Genomic DNA, 6,471 nt, shown 5'->3' with positions numbered 1-6,471 from the left:
TGGACCATCAAACCCACTTCATGGCTCACAGAGGCTCACGGCGGTTTAGAATGTCTTTGATGCGGTGACATTGAAATTTCCCCGGATCCAAGAGGCCTGAACATGTTCCAGCAAGACAATGCACCTGTGCACAAATCAAGCTCCATGAAGACATGATCTGATCCTCAGATCCCTGACTGCACCCCAATCATCCTCACCTGATCTCACTAATGATCTTATGACTGATTGAGTGCAAATTCCCACAAAAAAAACTAGAGTAAGGTCTCATCAGGTGAATGGTAATGGTGATTCTTACAGTATAGATTTCGAGTGAATGCAATAGTTATGTACTGTATGATGTGATGTGATGGTTATGTTTCCACATGCTGTTGGCCATGTAGTGTATCCTTTAGACTTAACCTATGTTACACTTCATTGGTATTAAACAAAATGGAAAGTCACACTACCAAAAGGAAAAATGTCTGTCTAAAGCTTTTCATACTTGCAGTCATCTCCTTACTGCCTACCAGCTCATTGGTGATGTTACATTTATTAAATACATTTTAAAACTAACAAAATATTCTATAAAATTACTGTTCAATCAAGGATGAAGCTGAGGAAGCTGACCATCTTCAACGATTTTGTGATCAAGGAAAAAAAAAAACACCATGCTTTGTTTCCTTAATCAGGATTTTTTTTTTTGCCTCTAATTCTTGTTGGAATCACAACAAAATCACCATCAACCACCAACAGCACAGCGAAACTAAAACTCAACAAACATATTATCGATACTGAATTGGATAATTAAATAACCACAAACACAACCGCAGGCTGATTCATGCATGGTGACAAAACGATTGGAGACGGAATTACAGTATATCATTCACTCATTCATCGTCCATAACGCTTTATCCTGTATTTAGGGTCGCGGGGGGCCTGGAGCCTCCTATCCCAGGAGACTTAGGGCACATGGTGGGGTACACCCTGGACGGGGTACCCCGCCCCAGGGCACACACATACACTCACCTTAGGACTTTGAGATGAAACTGGAGTACCCGGAGGAAACCCACCAAGCACAAGGAGAACTGGCCGGGAATCGAACCCGGACCCTGGAGGTGCAAGGTGACAGTGCTAACCACTACACCACCGTGCTGCCATTACAGTATATGTTTTTGCAAAATTCCACAAAATTCATACTGCTACTGTATAACCAAAAAAAAAAAAAAAAAACATAAAATTTTGTGCCATTTGTACATTTTACACAAAAAAAAATCTCTGTCAGTCTGTAATACTTTTTTTTCAAACCTGCGAAAAATTTTAAATTATCTTGTTTTGCTTTCAAATTGTTTAATTGTACATTAAAATGTGTGTTGTAGGTATGCACAATGATGATTTTATATATTAATGAGAAAAAAGCTGTCCAAACCTACCTGGCCTTATGTGAAAAAGTAATTGCCCCCCCCCCCCTCCCTTGCTTAATCATGAATGAACTTTTATTTTTTTTGCAAAGCTCTAAGCCTGATTACTGCCATGCCTGTTGAATCAAGAAATCACTTAAAAAAAACCCGTCTGACAAAGTGAAACATTGTAATAAATCTAAAAAAGCAGTTCTTTACAAGGAAATTCGAAAACACATGAAAAACAAGGTAATTGACATGTATCAGTCTGGGAAGCGTTACAAAACCATTTCTAAAGGCTTGGCGACTCAAGCAAACCACCGCGAGAGCCATTATCCACAGATGGGGGAAACTCGGAACAGTGGTGAACATTCTCAGGAGTGGCAGGCCTACAAAAAGTACTCCAAGAGCCAAACAACAACTTATCTAAGAGCTCATAAAAGCACCCAGAACATCGTCTAAAGAACTGCAGGCCTTAACTCGCCTTAGTTAAGGTCAGTGTTCATGATTTAACAATAAGAAGGAGACTAGGGCAAAAATGGCATCCACTGGGAGAGTTTAACTGCGAAAGCCACCGCTGACAAAAGCATGTCTTACATTGGCGTCAACTCATCAAGAGAGCACACAAACTCCACACACACAGAGAAGAAGTGAGACATAGATGCATTAGTACTGTATGTGTGGTGTATAATACCTATTATCATTAAGTTTTTAAATATCGCAGAGACACTTTTCTATAGTGCCAGAAAAGTGACAACAACAATAACAGTTACTTAGGAAAGCTGATGGTTATTTGTGAACAGAATGTACTTTGGCTGTAACTTGTGTCTGTCAGAAAAACATCAAGCTTGATATATATATATATATATATTGTTTCCAGGAAGAACTGCTGTGTCTTTAGGGTCTGTATTGTAGTGTTATTATGCATATGGGCTTTTAAATGTCACATTCATGTGTGGATATGAGGTGTGGCTGTAAATCAAATTATATACAGTTTTATAAAGATCAGCTTAACCAATAGAAATGTCTGATATGATGTTTACTCCAGCATTAATTAATGATCTTTGTGCTGCAAAGATTCTAATACTTTCATACGCAGTCAGATGCTTAATTCTGAAAATGTTGTACTTTTATAATTTAGATCTTTATTTAACTTATGCTTTCTATTTTACGTCTTGCCATGAAAAAGCCTGTAACACCAAAGGGAGGAAATAAACCCCATCAAAGTCTATACATCTGGCATGTTTCAGCTGTCTTGAACTAGTTTTGAACAGATGGGTTGGCAGCGAACTTGAATGATCTTTGGAATTAATTATTATGTATATATCTTGATCACTTTATCACTACTACAATGATGAATTGTCTTGCAAGTATGTTTCCTGTTTGTTTGTTTGTTTGTTTGTAATGGATGTGAACTTTCATTTTGGAACTTTGTACAAAGGGTGTTCAAGTCAAACCGGGACTTTTGATTGTACAGAATAACAGGACACAGTTATGAGAGTAAAAACATTAATGGACATACAGCCTTCTTTAAAACGTTTGCACGATGCTAATATTTTACGGCTGCTATGAGTGTCGTCTGCGTTCTGTGCTTCTGTAATTGACAATCTTTTGCGGACCTTATTTATCATAAGTCCCGGATTGATTTGAACGGGTTCGTTGTACATGTGAGATCAATTTAAGAGCATGTAAACTTGGAGCAGCACTATGGAATGCAGTAAAAGGCATATAATGTAAACCTAGCCTTAGATAACCATGAATACAGCTGCATTTTGTTTGTGTGGTTTTGGAACAGAGACCTAAGTTCACACTATAATACGCAAAAACTGTGAAGACAGCTTTGTCTTAAGAGGCAAATTGGATTTCCCGAGTGCCAAGATAAATTGTGTACAAAGTAACACCATACGCAAGACTGTTGAAATAACCCATAAACTCGTTCAGTGATACTGTATTTCACACCATGAAATTGACTCGTAAGCACTTTCGATGTTTACATACATGTGTGATCAGTGGCCATTATAGGAGCACTGTAAATGTCATACTGTATACAGTAAATGTCATTGACAAAATATTGAAGCGAACATTTACAGACTTTATTTTTTATCTTATTAACTTAGTTGGACTGGTTATAAAACATGCAGACTCAACAAAAAAACAAAACCCCCTCCAGTCAGGTGTAGAACCATGGATGCATTCATTACTTTCCTTTTTACCTTCTTCTTTTTGTCATAGACCACCATTGTGAAATCCTTCAAATTAATCAGAGCCAGAGATACCAAATTCCTGGTTTGCAATACATCATGATAATGCACCGTACCAGACACTAAAAAACAACACACATAAATAGTGCAAATCCCATACCTTACTCTATGTATTGTTCAATACTGCTTACTATTGCGGAGGAGATTCACTTTGGATGTTGATAATGTTCTCTTCTTTACACTGTACTGTAAGAATGCCTTCTTGTGCAACTATTGCAGTCTTTTTAGGAACAAGCGTGCATAAATTGTATTCTACTAATTGGGAAACATTACTCCAATTCACCATAAAGCAAAACTCAGTCTGTAAAATTTAGCGAAGGTGTAGAGGGTGAACTTGGTAAGCTCTTGGCCATGTGGGACATTTCTTTTATTACAACCTAGGAGGCTTCTATAACATGGATCAAATGACATTTACTGGAAAAAAGGCACCTCGTGAACTGTGTTTAAGTATCTTCGCCCAACAGCAAACTAATGCACCCAAGCGGTTGCTGTTAAACAGTAATGTAATGCAGTAAGGACCAAAACACAGCAGCACTGATTCACCTCTATACAGTATTCAACCTACAACCACTTGGTCTTTAACTCAAACTTGTAACCGACAAGCCACTGCATTTACCCCAAATCAAGTTTACATTTGAATTAATTAATTAATTAATTAATTAATTAATTAATTAATTAATTACCAAGGTGTTAACTATATATATATATAGTGTACATATTCTACTTATAGGATATAAAATAGGACATAAATGTACTTATCAGACATAAATAGTGCCAATCCTACACTTTACTGACATTGTTAATACTGTTTTTACTATTCAGCCAAAAATGTTAGATGCCTAGACCAGAGTACTGCTTAAATTGCTTACATTTTTACAGTGAAGATTATTATAAACCTGCTGCTAATCTGCTAACACGCTGCTAACATGCCGCTAACATAGCCACTGTTGTGAAATTGCTATTCTCTAACAAACAGTAGTCATGTTAAAAAAAAAAGACAGGAATTGAAATGGGATTCATGGAGTTAATTTATGCTTAATTTATTTTAATATCCTTTTTTTTTTTTTTGCTAGCAAAATGTACATCGTAGCTAAATGATACTAACACTGCTTTACACAGGAGTCTGACTCTTGGAAGCTTTTCTGAACAAAACTTTCTGAACTAAAAATTTCTCTAAATCTCTAGTTAATACATGTTAAAAAAAAATTATTATTAGCAGCTGAGTCATGGAGCAATATTACACAAGTAATTCTCCCATTAAATAACTATTAAAATAAAAGGATTTTAAAATGAAAGTATGAAGTCTGTTTCATTAGAATGTGGACGCATGTAAAAGTTTAATTTTTACAGCAAGAGAATTAGATAATAATGCATGCAACTAAATGGAAAAAAAGGATTTCAACAACGCAGTTATTATAACACAAGTGTCACAAGTGGGCTACACTCTTCTTTTAAGCTTATTTTTAAACAATAAAGTAAAAAAAAAAACATTGTGCAATAAAAGCTGTTCTGAAGTATTTTTGTCTTTAATGAAAACCTGATATAAACTGTTATGTGAATGTAATGTCCATATAGGCCAACAAACAGTAATCAAATGCCTATTACAAATCATTCTAAGTGAATATGTACATGAGTGTCCACTTAGATTTCTAAAAAAAAAAAATTTAAGATAATTGAAGTCGTGAGCATCTTCTCATTTCTTAAACAACCATGTCAAAAGAAATATCCCATGGTCATGGAGAAAATGTTACTGTGTTTTATAAGGGTAAAATTATTGGCCTGCATCAGGTAAAGAAAACAATTAAGGAGATTGAAAATGACTGGAATTGGGTTCAGAACTGTCGGGCATGTTTTTACAACTGTGCACTATCAACTTCCCAGAGGAATTGTGGTCAAACATAAATTGGGAATGATCGTGATCGGTTAATCACCTAATCGATTGATAAAGTTGCATCATAAAAATCCAACAGTGGCAATCAGGGCCATGTGTAGTAGTCAAAGTAAGCGCATTTTGTTAGATTTTGTAGGGTCAGGTCATGTCATCTGATGAGGTCAGACTGAACCTATTCTAGAGCAATGGGCAGGTCAGGGTAAGAAGGGATGCACCCCTCATGCATAGTGGCACTGTACAAGCCTCTGGAGGCATCTGCGGTTGCTTTAGTTGCTCAGGTCCACGCTCACTAACGTTATGTGGCAATAAAATGAAGTCAGCTGACGACCTGAATGTAAAAAACGATGGATGGAAATACCTATATGGCTGTGACATCATGCATCAGTCTGGTGTAGCACTGCCATGGCGTCATCAAAGCTAAAGGCAGTCGAATGGAATTTTTAGAGAGTGTGTGTATTTTTTGGCCAGGCAGTGAATATGTAATTAATTATTTAGATGATAGTCTGGTACTGTATGTTACTCTGGATCACTGCATTCATTTAGACAAGTTTGTTGTTCTGATTAGACTTGTTTGTTTTCAACATGTGGGTTTTTGATAAATTGTCACCCATATAAACTATGATGCTGATACTGAGCTTCTCTGGGCAGCTATTTTCACAGAACATCACAGCAATGCCCTGTTCCAATTACAGTGACTCACGGAAACACTTCATTTTGAGATCAGATCCCTAGAGACCCTGTTAAGAATTTGCCAAACATATAAAAAAAAAAAAGTCTCTGAAGCAGCTGGGGATTTTGATGTGCAACAGGAAAAGAAAGCTATCCTGGTACCATTGCCTTTTTGCAAAAATCTAAGCAGTGCAAATAATGTCTAAAAGAAAATCATTAAAATATCTACACACAAAAATAAAACACACAGGTAGGTTGATTGTCTACACTATAC

The sequence above is a fragment of the Clarias gariepinus genome, chromosome 15, assembly GCF_024256425.1.
Source record: "Clarias gariepinus isolate MV-2021 ecotype Netherlands chromosome 15, CGAR_prim_01v2, whole genome shotgun sequence".
NCBI lineage: Eukaryota > Metazoa > Chordata > Actinopteri > Siluriformes > Clariidae > Clarias > Clarias gariepinus.
The sequence above is the reverse complement of the archived record's forward strand: the minus strand, read 5'-3'. Positions refer to the sequence as shown.